This window comes from Lactuca virosa, chromosome 4 (assembly GCF_052849685.1).
Source record: "Lactuca virosa cultivar CGN04683 chromosome 4, Lactuca_virosa_CGN04683_v6, whole genome shotgun sequence".
NCBI lineage: Eukaryota > Viridiplantae > Streptophyta > Magnoliopsida > Asterales > Asteraceae > Lactuca > Lactuca virosa.
In genome coordinates, this window is record NC_136429.1 from 62667461 (window position 1) to 62694716 (window position 27256).

The window sequence follows — 27256 nt, forward strand, 5'->3', positions numbered from 1 at the left end:
CCACTCACTTGGAAGGCTATAAATATTTCAATAATGTTTACCAATGAGATATTTCTGGTTGATTTTATTTAAACTAATTTTATATACAATTAATGCTTAAATTGGTTCCTATATGGAAAATCAAAAAAGATTCTAAGAATCTCGTTATAAAACAAATTATGTTATAATATTCATAATTTGTAAAAAAAAACATTATTTTAGCTTCTTGTCGTATTTAATCTTTAAAATAACAAAAACAAACAAAAATCATACTATAAAAAGTAGAAGTGAGAAGCTCAACATCAAACCCATTAAAATCATATAAAATACATAGTGCATGTAATTCTTTTTCTTTGAAAGAAAAAAAGTGAACAATCGAAAAAACGGTTTAAAAATACACACCACAAAACTTATTTTTTTTCGATATGGCAATCACCCAATAAACTAATATTTAAAGTTACTACGAAACAAAGCATGTCTTAATGTCAAAATAAGCATTGCCTTCTTCATTTACTCTTATATATTCCTATTATAGCATTATATTTTCAAAAAAGTACTCATTACAGCAAATATATTCAAATAAAATCAATCCTTATTGCTATAAGTGATTATATTTTCCACATTACAATATCCTAATAAATGAAATCTAAAAGTACAATGCTATAATTGAATAAACTTTCAAAGTACAATACCTATAAGAGAAATAAAGAAAAGTGAGATGTTAGTACCTTCTACCTGGTCCAAGTTTTATGGAATGCCGCATATCTTGACATAAACACTCTGTGAAAACAATTTTAAAACATATAAATATAAATCTAGCTTTTTTTTTTCCAAATTAGATTTTAATTTATGATATTCGAAATTACATGTCCGTGATTATGAGAGGAACATTCAAGCTACAACTCACCCAAACCCATTGACCAGGGACACATGGATTCTATAGACTTAACAACAAAATTGTTAAAACAACAAAATTAGAGAAGGAATAATAAAACTGAAAAAGAAAACATTAGAATTATGTGGGGATTGGACGTTATATTTGGTTTTCATGTATTTAAAGCCTAAATTTAGAAACACGTACCAGAGCAAGCAATTACTATGTATTTGATTCTGAATTTTTCTTTGTCGTATTGTATGCAACTTCATTAGATCGGTGCATCCCTGATGCAATGCTCCTAAGAAATAGGTCCTACAACGATGAGTGGTGATGGTTGTAGTTGAGATGGTGGCTAACATGCTTTAAAAGTTGTACACAAGCTTACCTAGGCCAGTCGTTTTCCTGCTTCTTCTTCCGACACTTAACCTTTAATGATATACTTTAGTCCGTTCAAAGCATTAGCACCATCGAAATCTCCTCGTCAATCATGGCAGAACTGTTTAGTCCGTTTAAGCCGTCGGCCAACCCTCTCATATCCGCTAGGCTAGCCTTCTGTGTTGGTGTTGGTATTGTCCTTGCTTTGAAAACCCTAAAATCCAAAAACCTAATTCATCAAAGATTTCCCCACTCAAATATTTAGAGTTAATTTTGTTAAAATTGGTACCTGTTATATAGCAAACGATAATCAGAAGCCCTTGAGGGAAATTAGTTCGTCAAGCAACTATGGTGACTGAAGAGATTCCCCCATTCATCTTACAATCTTCAATAGTAACTTTCGAAACAAATAATGGAGTTAATAGGTTAAACCAATTAACAAATATGGTCGTGTGATTTGATTTTCAAAATGCAAAAAGGAGGGGAGAAGGCGTGTTTTAGGGATTAACATATTTAGTTAGTCAACCTATTTGTTTCAAAATTTACGGGATTGATACGGAATATCTTTGACCATTTTAAGTTATAGAAGGGTAGTTTAGTAATTGGACTTGAACCCAAGAAGCATAGAGAATATGACACGTAGACAAAAAGTTTCTTTTATTATAATAGGGGATTTTGGCTATACTTTGAGCAGTAGTTGACGATATATTCACAATATATATATATATATATATATACTAGGTTACAACCCGTAGAAATCACGGGTAAAAGATTTTTATAAAAATTTATTAAATTAATAAGATATAAGTTTTGTTTAGATTTTTATAAATTTGAATAGAATGTAAAAAAAACACAATCAATCATACAAATGATATTGATATATGACCAATCAAATATTTGTAAAAAATTAATTAATTTACAAAGATAGAAGTTTTGTCTATAAGTTTATAATGATTAATTAAAAATTATATATATATATATATATATATATATATATATATATATATATATTATGAATATTCGATCCATTATTTGAATTGAATTTTTTTTATAGTTTTTCTCATCAAGACTACATAACTTATTCTCAAATATGGTTATTTGCATCTAAAATATTAAACCCGTGCTTAAATATATTTAAACTCTTGACTTTGAAATTTGAATAAGCATTAGACTTTTTATTTTAGTAAAACTCATTTCTAGATGGAAGTATAATAAATTACATATGTTCATTCTTAATTTAAGAGAAGGATCACATTGCGGTATTTAGTAGGGATAATGACTTAAAAGGGTAATGTATTTTTTTATTTGTACACATTTAGTCACTAACTTTTTTTTTCGTTCACATTTACCCATTCAACTTGTTAAACTGTACATATTTAGTCCTTATGACCAGCTACTCCAGGTTAGCCGGTAAAAATGACTTAATAAGGTAATATATTTCTCACTTTGTACACATTTAGTCCTTAATATTCTTGTACACATTTAGTCATTAATATTTTTTTTGTTGCAAAATAAGTCCTTTTTGTCTTTGTACTCATTCAATACTTATGAATGATTTCTTTAGGTTTTTTCTCACGACATCTTACGTAGGATAGCCATATCGTGGTGGGATAGGTTGAGGTGGTCCTGCTATATGCTGTAGGGCAAGATACCTGGTGCATGCCAGTTGTAAGCCGTAAGCACGGAGGCTTGAGAAGAGCGGTTGGGTTAAGGTGGCATGCCAACAAACCCTAGGTATTCCAGTCCGATGACTACTTGGACCTGTTGTATGTTGGCATTCCAGTATGATGACTTATTGGGCCAAGGTATTCCAATCTGATGAGTGTGGGCTCGTTATGCATGATAATACGTTTGTTGTATCGAGTATTTTGGGGAAAACTCACTAAACTTTGTGCTTACCCAGTTGTTTATATTTTCAAGTTATATCGTTGATCGTGGGAAGACGAAGGCATGATTGTACACAGGGATAATGACTTAAAAGGGTAATGTATTTTTTTATTTGTACACATTTAGTAACTGACTTTTTTTTCGTTCACATTTACCCATTCAACTTGTTAAACTGTACACATTTAGTCCTTATGACCAGCTACTCCAGGTTAGCCGGTAAAAATGACTTAATAAGGTAATATATTTCTCACTTTCTACACATTTAGTCCTTAATATTTTTGTACACATTTAGTCATTAATATTTTTTTTTTGTTGCAAAATAAGTCATTTTTGTCTTTGTACTCATTCAGTACTTATGAATGATTTCTTTAGGTTTTTTCTCACGACATCTTACGTAGGATAGCCATATCGTGGTGGGATAGGTTGAGGTGGTCCTGCTATATGTTGTAGGGCAAGATACCTGGTGCATGCAAGTTGTAAGCCGTAAGCACGGAGGCTCGAGAAGAGCGGTTGGGTTAAGGTGGCATGCCAACAAACCCTAGGTATTCCAGTCCGATGACTACTTGGACCTGTTGCATGTTGGCATTCCAGTCTGATGACTTATTGGGCCAAGGTACTCCAATCTGATGAGTGTGGGCTCGTTATGCATGATAATACGTTTGTTGTATCGAGTATTTTGGGGAAAACTCACTAAACTTTGTGCTTACCCAGTTGTTTATATTTTCAAGTTATATATTTGATCGTGGGAAGACGAAGGCATGATTGTACACACTCATCAACAATATTGAGGATTCCGTGTTTCTTATATTACTCTGATTTTCGATAAATGTATTTTGGAATAAACGTTTTTTCTTAATAATGGATTTATAATTAGGGACTTTTGCCTTATTTAAAAATAAAAATTTTTAGTTGTGAAAATGAGACGTTACACATAAAAATCAACAGTCCCACACACTTCATCAATGATTGTCCCTCGTAAGATGTCGTGAGAAAAAACTAAAGAAATCATTGAGAATAAGTACAAAAACAAAAATGACTTATTTTGAAACAAAAAAATATTAAGGACTAAATGTGTACAAAAATATTAAGGACTAAATGTGTACAAAATGAGAAATATATTACCTTATTAAGTCATTTTTCCCAGCTAATCTGGAGTAACCGGTCATAAGGACTGAATGTGTACGGTTTAACAAGTTGAAGGGATAAATGTGGACGAAAAAAAAACTCAGTGACCAAATGTGTACAAATCGAAAAATATATTACCTTTTTAAGTCATTATCCCTATTTAGTAATTAAAACTTATTTATAGATGAAATTAATATCTTGACGTCAATTAATTTCAAGAAGCATGGATTTTTTTTAGTAAAACTCATTTCTAGAATCTAGATGAAAAAAAATCTATATATTTAGGCGTTGACTAAATATATGTATACTAGGCGAATCCTCGCGCGTTGCGTGAGATATAAAAAAATATTTTATATTAAAAATAACTAAATCATTGTTATTAACAATTAAATAATAATTTCATAAAAAATATAAAAAATGATTTTTTGTATTCTTATTATGTTGAACTATATTATAAGAGATAAAGTTGGAACTTGAAGTTGTTTTGCATATACAAAGTTATATGATTAAAATAGAAAAAAAAAATAATAAATAAATCGTTATTGTTATCTATTAAATAATAATTTCATATTAAATTAAAACGTTTATATTAAATATTATCATTATGTAGAAAATACGATAATAGAGACATCTTTTTATCTATCTTAAATTTTATCATTCTGTACAACATATGATAATAGAGACAACTTTTTATCTTAAATAGTAAAAAAATGTTTTGTATCATAAATATTACCATAACTATGTAGAACATATGATAATAGTGACGTCTTTTATAAGGTTAAAACTTTAAATTGTATTACATACAGGGTTGTAAAACTTGGCTAACACAACCAAATACTCGACATGTTACTTAAACTCGGCCTCCAATGGAAGCGAGTTTGCCTAACTCAGCCAGAAGACACTCAGATCCTTATTAAACTCGATCCAAATCTAAAAAATACGGTCCAAAATCATTTTCGAAATTCTGAAATTTAATTGGTCACTTGTCGACAAAGACAATCTCACCAAAGAATACACTCAACGTCCTACAAAGTTAGATGCAATGAAGATTTCATGGCTTAGTCCCTTTGAAATATTTCACAACCTTTCCTATTTATAGAGGAGAATACATTCTCTTGTTTACTCTCACGATCAATTTGGGATGAAGACATTTTAATTAAACTCATTTCTTTATTTGCCAATAATTTCATTTTGTTAAATAAAATATTAAATAATGAAAATAAAACGTTATCCAGAAAATTTATTGTTCAATAGTTCCATTTTTCAGTAATCTCGTAAGTTGCTATAAAAAATTAAGTTTTTATTGAATAACTTTTTGTTAAATCCTAAAATCATAAATTCAGTTAGCTACTTAATATAGAAATTTGGTCAACCGGGTTGACTATGGCCAATCCCTTTCCATTGGGAAGAGAATGCTTTTTCTGGATTTCCAGTGTCACCATTGTCACTGTCCATAAATTTTTTTGGAAGTTGATCTTCTAATCAAATTTGCTTTACTATCGTTCCAAATCATTGCTGATTCAGCAGCACCAAGCAAATAGATATGATCATTAAGGTTCATGTCATAGTCTGTTTCATAGTAGTCCCAAAGGAACTCACTATGTGACTTAGAAAGTGATTGAACATCCAACTTTCTCAAGACTTTGACACCCAACTCTCCCGGCTTGTCAATATGTGACTTCGTCTCTAAGATGTGATCACACATAGACCTTGCTTGCCATTAGGGCTTGAGTGACCTTGAACTTGTGGGTTAGGGAGAATAATTGGAGGAGGTGGAGGAAGAGAAGTATGAATTCCATGAGCCAAACTCGGGAAGTCATATTCATTAGGAAAGCTTGGTTTGGGAAGATCATTATTGTCTAAACCAGACATCAACAATGGGAGAAATTCACTTAAAGTTGATTTAAGTCCTTAATATAACACCCAATATGATATATTAAGGCTAGGACCCAACAAACTATTTTATAACTTGGAAGAGGGATGCCGTAATCCAAGCTATAAAATATTTGAAGGTAGGTGAATGACGATTCACCAATTTCCACCAAGATAAACGAAATGTATTATTAGGTTTTAATTGGTTTTGAAACTCCTAGATTCTTTTGAGATTCATTGAAATTTTCAATGGCATGTTTCAATCTCGAGTGTGCCCTTCAGGTTTTGTGACTGGGATGCCGAGGATCACAAAACAAGGTGTGAAGTAACCATGCAAATATACTTGGTACCCTCAATATTTACCCCTCAATCGATGTGCCGGTTAACCAGACACGCTCCAACGATAATATGATAAACATTAAGTTACCCTTTGCCTACCTTGTTAAGTCCAGGTTAGTGTGCCGGTTAACCACACACGCTCCACTAACAGCTTAAACAAAGTGCAAAGTGTAATTTCATGGATTAGCACCTTATTCACATTTTCCTAAGTAACTAAGATTGAGAATTTATAAGTGTTTAGTTACTTAGTATTTATCATTATACTTATAATGAAGGGAGAATTATAGTCCTTGTCCTACCTGTTCGGCTAACGACCCTCCACCGGTCAAGGAAGCGGTGAGTGAGAGTGGACACCCATTAAACTGCCATTTTATAGGCAGTAACCTTATACCCCCCTTATAGACCGGCTTCGTGAATGAGGCCTACTAATGGTAAGACGACTTTATCTTATACATATCTATATAATTAAAATTATAATAATAGTATAAGGGTTGAATTTTAAACTTTTAAAATTCTAAGGTCTAGTTTGGAATTAAAGTATACATGGGGGGTAACTTTACAAATTCCAAAACTTGAGGACAAGTTTTGAAACCTTTCAAAACTCTTGGATTTTTCATAACTTATGAGTTTAATTAAGGTTTAATTAAAAAAAAAAATTCAAGTTCCATAACTTGAGGACAAGTTATGGAAGACATTAAATCATTTAATGATGACATTAAAAATAGTGACTCTTCTATTTTCATAACCTATGAGACTTAATGACACTTTAAAAAGAAAAACTCTTCACTTTCCATAACTTGAGGACAAGTTATGGAGTTCATAAAAACCATTAAGATCAAATATTCCAATTAACACAATAATCAAATAATTTTTCTATGATCTAGATTAAACTCATAAGTAAAGATAATTCACATCAACAATTTTCAAGAAATTAGATAATCATATAAACTAATACAAATCTTGAAACTTTGACAATTATCCTTTGAAGACTCTTGGAATTCATAACCTAAAGAGTTAATAAATGAGACATTTCACATCCATAACTTATGGAAGTTTCAAAACTCTTAAGATCATAACTTTAAAAAAAACTTTTGAGTTCCAAAATTTTATGACAAAATTTGTAACTCCTTAAAACCATTTAGATCAAACTTTTAAAACAAATAAAATAATCATATCATTCTATCTTTTAATAAATTGACCTAATTCAACTCTTGTTGTAAAGTGACTCAAATTTTATAAATAATTAGTTTTTCATAAAATCAAGTAATTATCATAAAATTTGACAAACTTCATGTTTTTTTTCTTTTTTTTCCCTTCAACTTGAAAAAAAATACATTTGCATCAAATACAATAGAAAACAACCCATGGCTCTGATACCACTGTTGGGTTTTAGTATACTACAACATCCTATGGTGCACATACAACCCTAAATACATTGGATCTATGTTTTCTATATTATACATGCAAATGGTTTCCAAGGCATTAAACCTATAACTAGCATGCATTTGACATAAACCATATAATATACTAGTTAGGGAAACATACCTTTTATGTGGCTTGAAGTCTTGATGTATTTGGCCTTAAGAGCTTAGCACCAATAGTATGAAATGCCTCACATGGAATCACAACACACCTAGGACAAAGGTGGCTCTTGAGAGAGAATTCCATGCACCAAAACACCTCCATATTTCTCTAAGAAAAGAAGTGGTGATTTTGGCTATGGAGTAACCTATTTATATGTAGGATTCCAAGGGTCATGGGTATAACCCATAATCCATACCCATGGGTTTTATGATCCATGGTTCATGTGGCCCAACTCTTTATGTATCCATACATAAACTTGGTCCAACATGGATCATAAGCCCAACACATATAAATATAACTAATTATCATAATTAGTCCCCATAGATTTAATTAGTCTCTTTTGATCACTAAATTAATTCCAAATTAATTCTTGATCGATACTAATTAAAACATATGATTTCATATTAATATATTATAACTTATAATATATTAATAAACCATAAATAACCTTCTTTCAAAAGTCCATCCTAACAAATTGTCCTGATGATATGCAACCCAAATGGACCATGCTACTCTCGGGTCAAGTACATACCAATAATAGTTATGGGCTTAGACATCTAATCCAACAAGATCTTCCAGCAGAGCTCAGCCAGATCCACAGCACGTTCCATGTTTCTCAGTTGCGAAAGTGCTTAGTGGATGATTCAGCAGTGGTACCCCTGGAGGACATTCAGGTTGACGATAGCCTGAACTATATCGAGAGACCAGTGACGATTCTAGATCGCAAGGTGAAAGAGCTAAGGAACAAGGCAGTAGAGTTAGTTAAGGTGCAGTGGCAGCACCGCAAGGGTTCGGAGTGGACGTGGGAGCCCGAGGAAGAGATGAGGGAGCACTACCCAGAGTTGTTTCTAGAGACAGCAGACTTCGAGGACGAAGTTTAAGATAAGTGGGGGAGAATTGTAACGCCCCGTTCCTGGTACGTATTAAATGTCTTTTATAAAGAGCTACTCGGCGAGTAGTAGCCCTAACTCGTCGAGTAGATGCCAGATTGGACGCGGGTTTTAAGTGATCTACTCGGCGAGTCCGCGCCTGGACTCGACGAGTAGGCCAGTCTGGATGAAACCCTAATCCTTGGGGTTTGTACCCTATTTAAACGTCCTTATAGCCCCCCATCCCAGCCTCCAGCACCCTTAGAGCGTTTCCACCTCAAAACCCTAGCCTCCATTGGTGAGTTTGAGTGATTCCTTCTTGATTTTGAGTGTTTTGGTGTATTCTTGGAAGTGTAGAAGAGAAGGAAAGAGAGAAGGTGCAAAGGAGAAGAAGGAGATCCAGAAGCTAGCTTCCATTTGCTACTTCATCTGGTAATAAAGCCTCTACCTTGTTCATTTTCCTAGTAGATCTTCATATATGCTTGTGTTGCCATTTTTGGGACATTTCAAGGTCCAAACTCGAGATTGGAGCTCCCTTAGGGTAGTGAGCTATAGATCTGGACATCATTGAGCCCCAGGAGCTCAAAGTAGCTACCTTTATGCAAAGCAAGGCCTTGTTCCAAACCCTAGGTTCCCATTTCTAGCTTATTTTGGTGTTTTAGCTTCATACCTCTATGCATGTACGTAAAGTTGGCAACTTTACGTGTTATATCGGCCCTAGAAGCTCAGATCTATGAATTGGATGCACTGGAATCGATTAGAATCAACTGTTTAGTGAGGACACGCATAGGACTCGACGAGTTGTTCTTGGACTCGGCGAGTCGGAGCGCAAACTCCTAATTTCTCCGATTTTAGAGTGGTGAGTTGAATCAGCGAGTGGAAGAGACCCAGTGAGTTAGAACAAGGATCTGGAAGTAGAAGGACCCGACGAGTCTACGTCCCGACTCGGCGAGTCGAGTCGCGAGTTAGAGAAGTGTGAGTCCGGGAACTCGGTGAGTTCATAGTAGGACTCGGCGAGTAGAGTCAACCAGGAAGTTGACTTTGACCAGGGGTAAATAGTCATTTTACCCTGAAAACAGTTATCAGTATCTGATTTAGTGTTTATGGGATTGTAGCCGGGGAGTTCCGGAGCAGCAGTCAGCCAGTTTCAGATTTAGCATCTCAGCAGCCAGCGTTACGAGGTGAGTTTCCTTCCAGTAGGAACGGGTCTACGGCCACAATGCCGGCCCGTTTAAGTTAGCAGTAGTTCCGGACTTCGGTCCGATACAGTAGTTCAGTGTGCCTGATGTCTTTGTGATTCAAGCATGTCTTCGTGTTATGTGTTCCGGATTTCGGTCTGATGTAGTATGCAGTATATGTGTTTATGCTAGTAGTTATGATTATGCTATGCTATGTTCAGTCAGTTCCGGACTTCGGTCCGATGCAGAGGGCAAGGCCCTGGTTAGTTCCGGACTACGGTCCGATGCAGTTTCCGGACTACGGTTTGATGCAGAGGGCAAGGCCCTGGTTAGTTCCGGACTTCGGTCAGATGCAGTTTCCGGACTTCGGTCCGATGCAGTGGGCAAGGCCCAGTAGTTGCTTTATATGTTATTGTATGGTATGTGGTAGTTTGGGGGAGCTCACTAAGCTTAGTGCTTACAGTTTCAGTTTTTGGTTTCAGGTACTTCCGCTAGTAAGGGGAAGAGCTCGGGATGATGGCATGGCACACACCACAACTTCAGTTTATCCTGGGAGTTTTATTCGGATATTTTGATATGTTTTGACACCAGTTGATTTGATAAATTTATTATGACATTTTGAGACGCATGATCCATGGATTTATCTTTTAATATTTGATATTATGGTTTAGTAAAGTTTTCAAACGAAAATTTTTGGATTGTATTTTTGGGATGTTACAGTTTAAAACGAAATTTTATTTACAAATAAGCACAAAATACCGACTAAAACTTCGAAAAGAAACCATTTTGTTCGGTTTTGCAGATTTAGCCGATATCCTGTCTTTTTTCCTTAATTTGGTCAGAATATTGAGATTTTTTCAAAGATTACCTTATTCTTAACCAACCAAAGTACTGAGACTTTTCTGAATACTTCCCTTGAACTAATGTATATTATTATTGTAAACTCTAACATTTTACAAATTGTATTATTATTATAAACTCTAACATTTTACAAATTGTTATCTCCTGTAGCCAAGAGCACATCACTCTACAATGATATAACCGTGCCTTACTACAATTATCTTTACTTTTAAAGGATTGGAGACCATGTGCTTCTTTCTCAACATAGAAGGCACCTTTCTCTATAGTCTACCCTCTCTCAATCTTCCATCTGGACACCGCCAAATTTCACTTTCACCGCCACATCTCCGGTAAGGATCCCCCACCATGAACTCATTGCATCTTCTTCATTTCTCTCATCTCTTCTTTCTCCTCCATTATCATTAGATCACCAAAGCACCACCACTCAGTCACCGCCCTCGAGAACCATGACCTAGCCTCACCTCACCAACTTGCACTTTTGGATTTGATTTTCCGGTTGCTAATACATTTACAGATGCTTTGTCTTATGTTTTTTCGATTGTTTGCAAGTTTTATTTGTTAGTTTTAAGGCTAACCCAACAAATATTTTTTTGTGTTTGTTTCTTTCTTCTTCGGTGAACACATTAAGAAAGAACAAACTGCATAGATAATCAATAAAAACTCACAGGCCTCCATCATTTTCCTCTTTCTACTATGCTGCTAGGAGCCAAATAGGTCTTCCGTTTACTGCTAGCCCATGTAAATCAAATCTATCAAACCCTAGCCAAAGTAAGCCAAGCCAAATCTCGATTTGTTCATTCATTTTTGTCTAACAAAACTTTTAGTTGTTTTGGTTAATAATTTACTTTCTATATGTAGAAGATGATGCATATATGGAGTTCATCTCGAATCCATGGAGTTCATAGTTCAAAAAGTTAAACCATATGAAAAATAAAGAATAGTGGAGTTCATCTCATATTTGAAGAATAAAAAATATGGTTTTTTTCTCTTTCTATCTGTTTGTTTGGTTTTGATACATTTATTTTTGTTGCTCCTTAAATTTAATGGTTTTTCTCAGTTATGCTCTTCAACATTTTTTAATGACTCTGTTTTCGAATATTTATCTCCATGTCTCATAATTGTGAGGAAAACAAGGATACACAAGAGGCATTTAGTGTTGACTGGATGATTGGCATTTAGGTTATTGTTGTTACTCTAGTGATCGCACATCATTTTGAGTACTTAAATAGAATTGGTGTTTTCTTGTAGGGTTAAAATATGCATTTATGCAAAGATAGTTTACATTCTTCCTTATTTACATAACAAACAAGCTTTTATACAAAATATGATATGTAATGGCCTTTCGTTTAGGAGAATATATAAAGAAAGTGTAGATATTGTCGGGACTTAGAGACAAATACCTCGCACTCTGGCAGCTGAAAATACCATTGTAAGTTACACTCATTTTTGTTTATATATTTATTTTTATTGGTTTCTTAAACCATTTATCAACATATATTAAATATATTTTCGTTTAACAGTTGGCATGTTTGAAGAATTGTCCAGTGAACTACTTGCAATCTCTGAAAGTTGTTCCTAGGACCCTTAAAGGATGTAAGTATTACTTTTTTTTTCTTATCTATCACTATAATACCCAAAAAGGCATATAAGTATGCTCCGTTAGGTGCTGAAACATGCTACTTCCATGATTTTTGTATTCAGTTAGAATAACATTTTGAAGGTTTAAAAATTTAATATTGATTATATTGGTTTTTGTCTTATAACAACCAAATTTTGAGAAACAAACGAGATAATGCTAACGATATAATTTCAAGTGTAGGATTATTTGGGGGCTGTTCTGCCCTTATTTTTTACAGTTTCATTCAAATAAGGCTAATTTTTCAACCAATTATAGCTCGCGATGTCAGATTTCCAGATTACATTTTGCATGATACCAGATACCTCATAGGTATATCAATCATAATCGATTAATATTCTTTAGAATGGCGGAAATAATAATCTATTGGTTAATATTTACTAATATTATTAAAAAAACATGTTATTTCTTGATAATTAAAGTAGGATGATATAATAAAAAAATAAAGAAAACATGTTGCTATTTCTTGCATTCAACCCCTTATAAATAGAAATAACACTTTAAAAATCAAGGATCTTAATGTTAAAAGTTGGGAATGTGTAATTTTTTTGTTGAGAAAGAGTTAGATGCAAGCAATAACAACGTACTTTCATTTTTTTTTTATATATCATAGCCTCTTACTCACATTTGTTCCTATGATGACATTGTATGTAACACCGGCATGTTAGAGCTAGTCAATTCGAATACTTTGAACGTTAAAATTGACTTTTTGATAGAAAATTATTTAGGATAAATAATTTTAACCAAAGTTATAGTATATGTGACAAAGATTCTGCACATATAAAGAATACCTAAATCTAACTTCGTAAGAGGAAGTTATGATTTTTCTAATATTTTAGCATAGCATTGTACGACTTAGAAACCGATATTGAAATCGTTCGATTGTTAGGAAAACAATCTAAACAAGAGTTGAAGATCTCATCAACACCTACCCGTCGATATAAAGACAATCAAGAATGGATATCATATGAGAGAGTTATGAATTTTTAACGAACTTTAACAGTCTAAGTCTGTTAAAAATATAAATTTATAAATAAAGTCAAAATTAGCCAACGGAGTCTAAATGAAAATTGTATATCTCGTCGATAGCTACGCGTAGATATAAAACATGTTGAAAATGGAGCTCGTATGAATTAGTTATGAATTTTCTAAGAATTCAGATTTTTCCGCATGCACCCTAGCGCACAGACAGCATGTGCGGCGCGCACTGACACTCCACCAGATGCTTGACACGTGGCAGCACGTAGTGAACGACATGTCACGCTGGCCGACCAGATGCACGTCGCGCAGGGGACATGGTGCGCGACACGCACCCTTTTCAAGCCTATATAAACCCTGCGAAATCCTTCATTTCTCTTCACACCTCTCACTAGAATATCTCTGGAACTCTTTCTAACTTTTAGCCCTTTTACTCCCGAGTTTCCGACCACTTCGACGAAGTCCTGCGGTGTCAGATTGACAGTAATCAGGAGCTCTCGAGTCAGAGTTCTGCCTGCTTAATTCCTAGTTTTCATCAGTGTGTTCTGTAAGTTAAGTTACACTTATTTTATTGAAGTGCAACTTTTAATTATAATCATAGTCGTTATTATGAACCTATAATTAAGATTTGTTAGTAAATCCAACGTCATATAACTGATTGATCTACTTACGGGGATGATGTCTAGGTTGGATTTAGTGATATGCTTAAAGTGGGATTTCCAAACAGTATACTCTGTATACCAAACGGACCCTACCTCCGATATGATCCTACCTAGTTGTTCTTTACTTGATAGATCTTGATGTAGACATTGAGATTAGTGAAGAATCTAGACTATCATTAGTCGCCAAGAACATTAAACTAAGACTTAGTGACATCTATATCTAGTTCACGCCAGAAGAAAAGTCAAGGAGTTTGGCGGAGCGCTGTCGAATTCTCCAGTCACCCACCTAAGTCAAGTGAGTGCATAGTCTCTTTCATGAACATGATTTTAATACAAATATTAATTAAAGTATTGAATATATGTTAGAAAGTTATATGTGAGCTATATGCTAATTGGCTAGTATATGTGTTAGATATGTATTTGAGAATATGCAATATGCAAACCAAATATGATTATATATATATATATATATATATATATATATATATATATATATATATATATATATATATATATATATATGTGTGTGTGTGTGTGTGTGTGTGTGTGTGTTAAAAGGTACGTATCTATTATTATATGATAACAATAATAGAAATATTATTGGAGAAAAGGATAAAAGTATATATTGTGTGTTAAATATGTACAAAAGGATTGTTAAACCGATTTGGTATTGGGAACCTAGTAGTTTTGCCCGTTAATAAGATAAGGCTTATTATAGATACCTAGTTCAGTTAAGTTCGATATCAGGTAGTCTCATTCAGGATACGTGTGTGTAGGTTAGAACCGAGAGTAGCGTTTCTGGCTCCTAGACACTTTTAGGTGTTGATGGTATGAAATACGTACCGGAATACAAATCATATTCCTTCTTGGATGACCATAAATGGTGGGCCCAGATCAAACAACTGTAATGATATGTCTGCTTACTTTCTTGGGTGGCCAGAAATGGTGGGCCCAAATCGGACAACTGTAATGGTGTGTCTGCTTATTTTCTTTGGTGACTAGAAATGGTGGGCCCAGATCAGACAAATGTAATGGTATGTATGCTTATTTTCTTGGGTGACCAGAAATAGTGGACCCATACCAAACAACTGAATAATATGTATGCATATTCTAAACGATTCATTAGGTGAGTTAATTTTTCCTGATAATCGTAGACTAGGATCTGTGAGGATCGATTAGGGATTAGATATAGACATATGCCACTGATCCAAGAGTATGGATTAGGCATAATCATTCGTCACTGGTCTGAGAGTATGAATTAGGTATAGTCATCTGTCATTGATCTGAGAGTATGGATTAGGCATAAACATTTTTCCTTGGTCCGAGAGTATGGACTAGGCATAGTCAATCATTACTGATTTGAGACTATGGGTTAGACATAATTATTTATTCCTAATCCGAGAGTATGGATTAGACATAATTATTTATTCTTTATATGAGAGTAGGGATTAGGTAAAGCCATTCATTTCTGAATCTGAGAGTATGGACTATGCGAGGACTGGCGGGAACGGGTAAATTGTTTATGAGAGAGATATTTGTATATTGCGAGTTTTAATATATATGTAACACCCGCAGATTCGGGCTAGTCAACTAAGATATAATAATCGTTAAAAATGATTTTTTATAGATAATTATCTAGGATAAATAATCTTAACAAAAGTAATAGTTAGGGTCAACAATTGTAACCTATTTGACGTAATAAAGAAGAATTATTTGAATATTATATAATATAATAAAATAGGAAAAATCAGTCGAATCGTCCGTAAATCGTAAAAATAAGTGCGCCCAAACATATATATATTATTATATATTTCGTAAGTACACGTCGTCCCGATCCCGAAAATATAAATTTCGTCGAAATCCGAATCCGTATGAATTAGATATGATTTTTATAAGATATAAAAGTCAGCCGCGCACAACGAATGTATGACGTAAAAAGCTACGGAGAGAATGGTTGACTTTTAGCTAATGCGACCAAAAAGAAAATCGTAGTACTCCTTAAAATATGAATTTTGAGAAAAAGAGTGCCAAAAACGGAGTCCGTACGAGAGAGTTATGATTTTAACAAAATCATTTAATTTTATAAAAATATGGACAAAAATATAAATTCAAAATTAGCCGACGGAGTCTAAACGAAAGTTGTAGATCTCGTCGATAGCTACGCGTGGATATAAAGAACGTCAAAAACGGAGTTCGTATGAACGAGTTATAATTTTTAATAGCACATTTACGTATTAAAATAAAGTGTAAATCATATATATGTGTACATATATATACATATGTATATATCATTAGAAAGCTATCGACGATGTGGTCGTTATAAGACTAGTGTTGAGTATTTTCGACATTAGTTTAATACAAATATCACTAAATCTATTTAAAATAGTATTATAAAGGGGTGTTTAGTCATTTAAGTAAATATAGAAGGTGGTTTTTGAAAATTAAATTACTATAAATAAGAGCCTCTAGGCTCTCATATTTCTTATCCCCCGAGCATTTCGGTCCCTCGTGATTTGACTTCTCTTTCTGTAGTTTTAGTATAGTAAAGTGAGCGCTGAAGCGCTGCAAGAATCTTTCCTAGAAAGATTCAGCGACGAAGTTCTGCCCCTGCAGAGCCCGACTTCTAGCTAAAACCCCCTTGTAAGTAAGTTATGTTTACCTTATTTTAAATATAGCTTATATTTAAAATTAGTATTGTTATTATGAACTTATAATAAATATTTGGGCTATTATTATGACTTATATAAGTGTTGTTATAATATCGTTTTAACTACTCGTGGTACAGGGAATCTGGTTTAAAGGGACGCATAGGGTTGTTGGATTTCAGAAGTGCTATATGCCAAACTGGTCCTGCCCTCCGGTGTTTTATGTCTGGCCCTTGTCTGTATATAGTGGTTGGAAAATATTGTTCAAACGCTTATATAATAATAATAATGCTAAGACTAATAATCAGTCACGGTAAATATTAGACTAAAATCTAGTGGTAATAATACTAGGTTTCGTCGAAGGAAATTATATTGTTAAGAAGCGAAGCGTTGCACGAGTTTGGAATCATCACTTTAACAAGTGAGTGCATAGTTACTTTCATCTTACACATAGATATGAAGTATTTAATATAAATTATGTGCTATGTGTGCATATTATCTGTGTACTTAATATTTATGCCGGATGAACAAAAATATACATGCTTTAATTGTTTTAAGCTGTATATCTATTTTATACCTATAATTATGATGGGTAAAAGATGGGTAGATTAAAGATGAGATGAATGATGAGCGATGAAAGATGAGATGAATGAAAAGCGATGATATATGAGTGGTAAAAGATAGTGAGAAGCGATGAGCCAAGCGATGAATCAAGCGATGACCCAAGCGATGGCCCCATCATCTAGCAGAGCATAGATGACAACCACAGACTATTCTAGACAGTCCAGTGGAACACTAGCAGGCTCGCAACCTGTAGGTGTTGTGAACGATGTGTTCACCCGATGTACTCTAAAAACCCATTGACATGTATTGCGGGTGGACTCCCTAAAATAGTACTGTCAATAAATGAGATAAACCCTGGGCAGCTATGTGATGGGTTTAAGCCAAAAGAACATCTTATGTGCTTATGTAAACCCTAATGCTTGGATCTAGGTTTCTCTATTGTACATGCATTCATCCAAGTCTTGCAAACCCTAGATCTAGTAGGTATAACTCAAAATTAACATAACAAAAACAGATCTAGATGATTACCTCTTCTTGAAGGCTTGAATCTTTTACCCTTGGAGCTTAGAGTCACAAATGTCACTCCTCTAATGGCTTACAAACACCAATAGCAAAAAGATGATCTTGGAGAGAGGTTGGAAGCTCTAGAATTCGGCTCTTGCACTCTTAGGAATAGGGTTAGCCGATTTCTGTAGCCTAAGGGGTCTATTTATACTTGTGCTGCTAGGGTTTCAGTCAAAACCCTAATTGGATAGCTTAGGCCTTAAGCAGTCCAAAGAATCTTCCAGAATAAGGCCTTGGACGAAAATTAGATGGGCTTCCACTCTATTTTCGTCCACCCCCTTAATCCCAAAGGATTCTCAGTCCAAATCAACTATCACACAATTGACAGTTCCAGTCCCCTTTATTTAATTAATCTCTTTTAGCCACAAAATTAATTCTTGTCTAATATTAATTAAACTATAACATTTCTCTTTAAATATATTATTCATATAACATATTAATAAATCATAATAACCTCTTTATTCATAAATCATCCTATCATGTTGCTTTGGTGAAGGCAACCCAAAAGGACAATGCACAACCGGGTCAAGTACTTACCGAATATAGTTACAGGCTTAGACACTAATCCAACAGTCTCCCACTTGGATAAGTCTAGTAACTACAAATGCAAATACAATCCGATTAGCAATCGTAGCTCTCAAAGACACTGTCAAACTATGATCTTATCAGTAACCTGTCCTTTAGATAAGGGATCGTATAGTCCTCTGTTCTAGATATCGTGCAGACAAATACATGGAACATAGTCATACTTATTGTCCAGCAGTTGTTTCTCGATCTCAGATTCATTTGACATAGAACTTAATTGAACACATCAATTCAGTCCTGACCGGGCCCGACACAAAATCAAATCAAATCATCGAGGGGCCCTGATATCGCTTTTACCCTCCTAGGATAAAAGGAACAAATAAACTTCGACTTATATGCATTTACTATCCACTAATCAAATCATACACAACAATGCATTTTATAACATCAAGTTACTGATGCGTTTACATATTATCAATGCACAACCAATTAGCAAACAATAAACCATATATCTAGGTTTCAAGACCATATGATATTATCGTCTTGTGATCACTCATGATAAATTCCATGAAGTGATTCCAGCAAGCGTGAGTTTATTCCAATGCTCAAATCAAGTTCATAAGCACTCATGGTTGTTGTTGCAAACTTTTGCTATGTCTAATACTCTTTAGACAATCTACACATCAATTCATGACAGTCTTCATTCATACCTACTTCCTACATATGAACGACTGTGGACCGTTCGAATAATCTCATTATTCAGGAAGTCAAAACATGCAAAATGAAACAATAGGTAAACAATTAACATAAGACAGTAACATTACTAATAAATAATACTCTTTTATTTAATCATCGAATGTTAATTACAATTTATCTATTACACGTTTCTAAACTATCTAATCTAAACTAATATTGTCCTTCAGCCCGATGCTCCTAGCGTGCTGCAAGTGCTTAACCCTGCTCAGTCCCTTCATAAGCGGATCTGCTGGGTTATCCTTTGACGATACCCTCTTCACTACAAGGAGTCCTTCTTCCACCCGATGTCGAATAAAATGATATTTTCTGTCGATATGTCGAGATCTGCCATGATCCCTGGGTTCCTTGGTCAAGGCACCCGCTCCTTCATTATCACAGAAAATTTCCATAGGCTCCTTTATGGCTGGCACAACTCCAAGGTCTCCGATGAAGTTCTTCAACCATATTGCCTCATTTGACGCTTCGCTCGCCGCTATATATTCTGATTCGCACGTCGAATCAGCTACGGTCTCTTGCTTGGAACTCTTCCAAGTCACTGCTCCTCCATTTAGGATAAAGACCCAGCCCGACTGCGAACGGTAGTTGTCCCTGTCGGTTTGAAAACTTGCGTCACTATACCCTCGCACCCTTAAGTCATCACTCCCACCAAGGACTAGAAACCATTCCTTGGTCCTACGAAGGTACTTAAGAATATTCTTGATTGCGGTCCAATGTGCTTTGCCAGGATTTCCCTGATATCTGCTGACCATGCTCAAAGCGAAGGCCACATCAGGGCGAGTACAAGTCATAGCATACATAATCGAGCCAACTACGGAAGCGTATGGTACTCGGTTCATTTCTGCTATCTCAACTTCGGTACTCGGGCTTTGAGTCTTACTCAACTTGGCATTACTTTGGATTTGTAACTCCCCCTTCTTTGAATTCTCCATACTAAAACGTTTTAGTACCTTGATTTTCCTGCCCAACTGATTCTCCACTTCTTGCTTGAACTCTTTAAACTTTTCAAAGGTTTATGACTTATGCCTGATTAAGTAGATATAACCATATCTGCTATAATCATCGGTAAAAGTCATGTAGAATCGGCAAGCATCCCTTGTGGTGGATCTAAATGGTCCACATACATCTGTATGTATGAGGTCCAATAAACGCTCACCCCTCGCACAAGTTCCAGTGAAGGGTGACTTGGTCATCTTTCCAAGTAAACAAGATTCGCACACGTCATCGTCCCTAAGGTCGAATGACTCCAACACTCCATCCTTTTGGAGTTGGGCTATGCGCTTATTGTTGATATGTCCAAGACGACAATGCCACAAACATGCTTTATCCAAATCATTGGAAGAATCAATACACAACACATCATTTCCTAGTTTATCTACAACCATCACAGTTTCATATATTCCATTACAAGGCAATGCTTCAAAATATAAAACACTATTAAGATAAGCATAAATAGAACCCTTTTCATTATGAAATGAATATCTAAATCCTTGTCTATATAAACCATGAAATGAAATGATGTTTCTTGCCATATCTGGCGAATAGCAACAATTATTTAAATCTAAACCTAATCCATCACTAAGCACTAAGGAATATACTCGAATCTTGGTAACTAGTGACGATCTTCTGTTTCCCATGATTAGGTTTATCCTTCCACGCTCCACATCCCTATTTCTTCTTAGTCCCTGCAAAGCAGAACATATGTGAAAACCACATCCTGTATCAAGAACCCAAGAAATAGAATAGAATGAATCATTAGATTTAATATTGTAAATACCAGCGAAAGACGGCTTGATCTTCCCATCCTTGATAGCTTGCAGATATTCAGGGCAACTTCTTTTCCAATGCCCTATCTTGTGGCAGTGGTGGCACTCTGCCTCCTTAGGGTTAGAGTTGGGTTTAGCAGAACCAACTTTGGTTCCACTAGAAGAGGTACCATCTTGGGACTTTCCCTTGTGGTGGCTCTTTGAGGGAGCCTTCCTCTTCTTACCTTTCCCTTGCCCTATTGCCAAGACAGGGGCAGCAGTATGAGTTGGAGTTGATGTAACTGTTTTATCTTTGAGGTTGCTCTCAGCAGTCCTCAACAGTCCTTGAAGCTTGCTCAAGGTGACCTCCTCCTTATTCATGTGGTAGGTCATGCGGAACTGGCTATAGCAGGGAGTCAAGGAATGAAGGATGATGTCAATTTCCAGCTCTTCATCAAAGTTCACATTTAACTTTAGCAGGCGATCGACATATCTCTGCATCTTTTGCAGATGAGCAGTAAGGTACTCTTCATTGCCCATTTTGGTAGTGATCATCGAAGTGATGATCTCGTACCTTTCTGGCCTAGCGCTTTGGTGGTAGCGGTCCAACAGATCCTGATGCATTTCATAGGGGTACATGTCCTCATAGGACTTCTGGAGTTCTGTAGTCATAGTCGCTAGCATGATGCAATGGACTTTCATGGCATCACGCTCATGGGCCTCAAATGCCGCGATCTCTTCAGCAGTAGCAGTGTTGAGGTTGATTTCCTTCAGCTTCTCATCAATGACATACTCTTTGTGCTCGTAACGAGTGACCATGCGAATGTTGCAGATCCAATAATTGAAATTGGACCCGTCAAATATCACTCTCCCACACAAGTTCATGAGTGAGAACGAGCCAGAGGAAGTAGAACCAGAAGCGTTGTTGTTGACGTTAGACATCTGAAAAGGAAAAAAGAACAAAGTTTGATTAGAAATGAATCCCCAATTAAACACCCGAATGAGAAATTAGGGCTAGGAACCAACAACATTATTCACAAATTAGAAAAGGGATGCCGTAATCTAACAAGCAAATAATTTGAAGGCAAGTGAATAACGATTCACTAATTCTCCACCATGAAAGACGAAAAAGAGATTAAGTTTTAAATGTATTGAAAACTCCTAGATCTTTTGAGATTCATTAAACCTTTCAATGGCATGTTTAAATCTCGATATGCCCCTCTATTTTGTGACTGGGATGACGAGGATCACAAAACCGGGTGTGAATAACCATGCAAATATACATGGTGCCCTCATTGTTACAGTCACCTATTCGATGTGCCAGTTAACCACACACGCTCCATCGAACTATTACAAACAATGAGTCACCCTTTGCCACCTTTGCTTAGAACCCAATTAGTGTGCCGGCTAACCACACACGCTCCACTAACATCTTAGCAAGGGCACAAAGTGTAACTTCATGGAATTGCATCAATTCACTTTTGCCTAAAGTAACTAAGATTAGGAATTTTGTAAAACATTTAGTTACTTTTATAATTTTATTATACTTTTAACGAGGAAAGTGTTTACCCTATCCTACCCGTTCGGCTAACGACCCTCCACTAGTCAAGGGTGCGGTGGGTAAGAGTGGATACCTAATGGCGGTCATTTTACACGCCGCTTCCTTAAACACCCATTATAGACTAGCTTCGTGAATGAGGCATACTAACGGTAAGACTAGCATTTAGGTTATACATATATATATATATATATATATATATATATATATATATATATATATTAATCTTATAATATTATAAAGTATAAGGTTGAATTTTAGACTTGTAAAAATTTTAGGGTTTGAAATTTAAATAGTTCAAATTAAACTTTTAATCATAAAATTTAAATTTCAAAACTTGAGGACAAGTTTTTGAACTTTTCAAAACACAAAGGATCAAATAGCAAATAATTTAAATTAAACAATTAATTTAATGATTATCTAAATTTGACCTAATCAACTTTATTTACAAGATAATTCAACAATTAATCAAAATAATCAAATATTATCAAATAATGAATTAATCATTCAATTAATAAGGATAATCATATAACAACAATAAAATTCGGATTTTATTAGTCAAAACTGATTTTGGTAATTATCCTTTAGCAAAACAGCAAGAAATCCCGAAAATCCCTCTGACAGACGTCTCGACTCGCCGAGTCCCCTTATGGACTCGTCGAGTTCATCCCACTTATCGAGCCCACTTTGGGACTCGCCGAGTCTATCAGTCAGGGGGCCAAAAAATCGAATTTAAAGCATGAATGAATAAACAAGGCATCAATATAATAGGAACCAAACATAGCTCTGATACCACTGATGGGTTTAAGCCAAAAGAACATCCTATGTGCTCATGCAAACCCTAATGCTTGGATCTAGGTTTCTCTATTGTACATGCATTCATCCAAGTCTTGCAAACCCTAGATCTAGTAGGTATAATTCGAAATTAACATAACAAAAGCAGATCTAGATGATTACCTCTTCTTGAAGGCTTGAATCTTTTACCCTTGGAGCTTACAGTCACAAATGTCATTCCTCTAATGGCTTACAAACACCAATAGCAAAAAGATGATCTTGGAGAGAGGTTGGAAGCTCTAGAATTCGGCTCTTGCACTCTTAGGAATAGGGTTAACCGATTTCTGTAGCCTAAGGGGTCTATTTATACTTGTGCTGCTAGGGTTTCAGTCAAAACCCTAATTGGATAGCTTAGGCCTTAAGTAGTCCAAAGAATCTTCCAGAATAAGGCCTTGGGCGAAAATTAGATGGGCTTCCACTCTATTTTCGTCCACCCAAATCAACTATCACACAATTGACAGTTCCAGTCCCCTTTATTCAATTAATCTCTTTTAGCCACAGAATTAATTCTTAATTAATTCTTGTCTAATATTAATTAAACTATAAGATTTCTCTTTTAATATATTATTCATATAACATATTAATAAATCATAATAACCTCTTTATTCATAAATCATCCTATCATGTTGCTTTGGTGAAGGCAACCCAAAAGGACCATGCACAACCGGGTCAAGTACTTACCAAATATAGTTACGGGCTTAGACACTAATCCAACACTATGGACTTAGCGCATGTTTGATGAACCCTGGCAGCTATGGACTTAGTGCCTGTTATATAAACCCTGGCAAAGATGGACTTCGTGCCTATTCCTTAGGACAATCCTTAGGAATAAATAATGAGGAATAGATGATTCTTAGGGAAGATACTTAAGAATAAAGAAGACAATGGGGATGGGTAATTGGGTTTATTGTTTGATGATTAAACATAACTATTTTATTATTGTGGGGTTGAAAACCCTATGTACTCACCAGGTTTCCCAACCTGACACACTCAGTTTATTTGTATCACAGGTGTCGATACGAAGCTACATTACACTGAGAGATTAAAGGAGATGTAAATAACTAGTGTAAAAGAATGTAAGGTTTGTTTATGCTTATGTTTCTGTATTGACGATGACATCCTAATGTTTTAATATAAACAAATACATTTCTTCGGAAATGCTTTGATAAAACCTTTATCATGTTTTCTGGGAACAAAATTCTGCAACATTGTTCTTTAAAAAGGATACTCTGATTTTAAAATAAGCATAAATAAAATTTTTAAAATGACCGTGAAAATGGGGATGTCACAATATATATATATATATATATATATATATATATATATATATATATATATATATATATATATATAATAACATTGTGGGATTGAAATCCCTATGTACTCAACAGGTTTCCCAACCCGACCCACTCAGTTTTCTTTGTATCACATGTATCTATACGAAGGTACTGATAGATAATTATTTGCTGAGATTCAAGGAGATGTAGATCTTTAGTATATTGAGACATTGTAAGTCTTTGTTTATGCTTATGTTTCTTGTATCATTTGTGGCATCCCCCGCCTTAATAAATCAATGGAAACATTTCTTCGGAAATACTTTTAAGGGACCAAATTCCGCATTAATGAATAAGCTCTGTAATAAATAAGCATAAATAGAAAGTTTTAAAATGACCATGAAATTGGGGATGTGAAATTGTAAATACAATGTTATAACAGAACTAACGCAACTACAACAATGAAAGTGAAAATTGATGAAATTAACTGTATTTTGGTTAAGGAAATTGTAGGTGCTATGATATAGAAGTAATAAAATATCAGTTCTTTTTATCATGTTTTACACCATTTGTATTCAGTGTCACTTGAATATTTTTATGCTAATTTTTTACGACAGTGGCAGGGGCAACTCTTTAGGGACATAATAACTTGGTGATCATAGAGTACCAGTATGGTATAACTTAAAATTGAATCTGTAATGACCCGAATTTCTATGCATCTAACCTACGAGAATTAGCAGAGTTTTATCTACAAAGCGGAATTCTAAAAAAATTAAAATACTTGAATTGCCAGGAAAAATCATGGGTTTACAATAAAATCCATACATACAAATTGAGAGGGAGAATACATAAATAACAAATTTCTATCTAAATCTTCCTTGTGCTCCTGTCTTCTCTTCTGGTACCACGGTTGTTGCTACCTGAACCTGCAAAACATAAACATATCTACAACATTAGACATTATGTGTCTGGTGAGTTATTCTGCTATATTTTTTCTTATCTATCTTTCCTTCTTTTTCTCATACTATATCATCTAACTCTTTCTACAATAGCATACACGCCTATTATTTTTTCTTCTTTCATCTATCTCTTCTACATTTCTCTAATCTTTCTTTCTACTCTTTCTCATCTCATCTCTCTCTTTCTCTATCACCTACTCTATTTCTCATAATTTTTTCTTAGCCACTTCTCAGGATCTTCTCATACTCTACTCATACTCTATCTCTTCTTTACTATGTCTAATCTTTATATCTTCTTTACTCTGTCTAATCTCTATCTCTTGGTCTGTTCTTTATTCTTTCTTTTTTATACTCTTTTTTTACTCTACTCTTTCTCTTCTCTATTATCATCTCTAATGCCTCAACATTTTTTCTCACTTAGACCCAACGGTTACATATCATACTCTAATATAAGGGAACAACATCCCATAATCATTACTGCGTATTCTCATCTAGTATTACCTCTCTCAAAAGCTTAGGTTAGCATTTCTTGATGTTTTTGAGGTCCCTTGTGCATAAAACTCATATCTTGATGGATTTGATTCAACCATGCATGAGTTGTTATTCATAATGTGAAGTTAGGAAGTTAGAGTTTGGTTTTGGGCCTCTTTGATCCATGCAAAGGCATCAAGTTGATGACTTTATCATTTAATACATTCCCAAGAGCTAGATATGTGAATTAGAAGTTTAGACTTTAGGTATTAAGTGCTTAATATGAATTTTGGGCATCCGAGGAATACAGTGGGCATACCATCTAGGTACGCTCAGTGTAACGTGTTTAGCCCCAACTTCCTTTTCTGCTAAGACTTGTTCGATGGGCATGATGGGGTGGTACGCTTGGCATACTCACCAGAAAGGCATTTTGTCCATTTTGAGCCTTGGGTCATATTGGGTTTTGGGCCATAATGGTTGGGCCAAGTATAAGAAAGATAAAATGGTCTTCTACCCTTAGTATGATAGATTATGATTTGGACCATTATTTGTGGGTTATTACCCTAAATAGTAATTAGGGTTGGTTTGTATGTGTTCAGTGTGAGGATCCATTGTAGCAGCAACTTGTGTGTGTGATTGTTTATCATCGGATTGAGGTGAGTCTCTTCACTATACTCGTGGGTCGAAGTCACCAATATCAGACCACTAGATTATGTTTGTAGGATGCTAGTTGTCCATGTGATACTTGCATGTTTTGTATGTTTGGTGGGGCATGTTATACGAGTTAGGGTGAGGCCAATTATACTCATTGGGCGGGGACCGTTATGCGAGTTAGGGCGAGGCCCGTTATATTCATTGGGTGGGACCTGTTATGCTATTTAGGCGAGGCCCGTTATACTCAGTGGGCGGGCCCTGTTTCTTGTATCGTATGTGGTATTTTGGGGAACTCACTAAGCTTTATTCTTACGGTTTAAGCTTATGTTTCAGGTACTTCCGATTCGCAGGGGAAGGGCCCGACCTGATCGCAACGCATCCACCCATGTCCAGTTTTTTATGATTTTGGGATTGTACTCTGATAACTATTTTCTATTTGACACATTTTGAGGATTTGATATGAATGAATGAATGATGATTTTGGTTGA

The 27256-nt window shown here is 35.0% G+C and overlaps 2 long non-coding RNA genes across 9 annotated transcripts; one reads left to right on the forward strand and one right to left on the reverse strand.

Moving 5' to 3' along the window:
• Positions 1 to 595: 595 nt before the first annotated feature.
• LOC145109787 (uncharacterized) lies at positions 596 to 1692 on the reverse strand. 6 transcript variants are annotated; one of them, XR_013709213.1, is made up of 5 exons: positions 1521 to 1692; positions 1242 to 1445; positions 1061 to 1168; positions 846 to 916; positions 596 to 759 (listed from the first exon to the last, which is right to left on the reverse strand). It is a non-coding gene; the product is annotated as an uncharacterized LOC145109787 (long non-coding RNA). The 6 variants fall into 6 exon arrangements; XR_013709214.1 differs by lacking the exon at positions 846 to 916; XR_013709212.1 differs by having other exon boundaries at positions 596 to 916.
• Positions 1693 to 11170: 9478 nt separating this feature from the next.
• On the forward strand, positions 11171 to 27213 carry LOC145109900 (uncharacterized). Of its 3 annotated transcripts, XR_013709310.1 has the most exons (6): positions 11171 to 11275; positions 12297 to 12375; positions 12467 to 12539; positions 24421 to 24486; positions 24802 to 24919; positions 27102 to 27213. It is a non-coding gene; the product is annotated as an uncharacterized LOC145109900 (long non-coding RNA). The 3 variants fall into 3 exon arrangements; XR_013709311.1 differs by lacking the exon at positions 27102 to 27213 and having other exon boundaries at positions 24421 to 24491; positions 24802 to 25010; XR_013709309.1 differs by lacking the exon at positions 27102 to 27213 and having other exon boundaries at positions 24802 to 25010.
• The last annotated feature ends 43 nt before the right edge of the window (positions 27214 to 27256 follow it).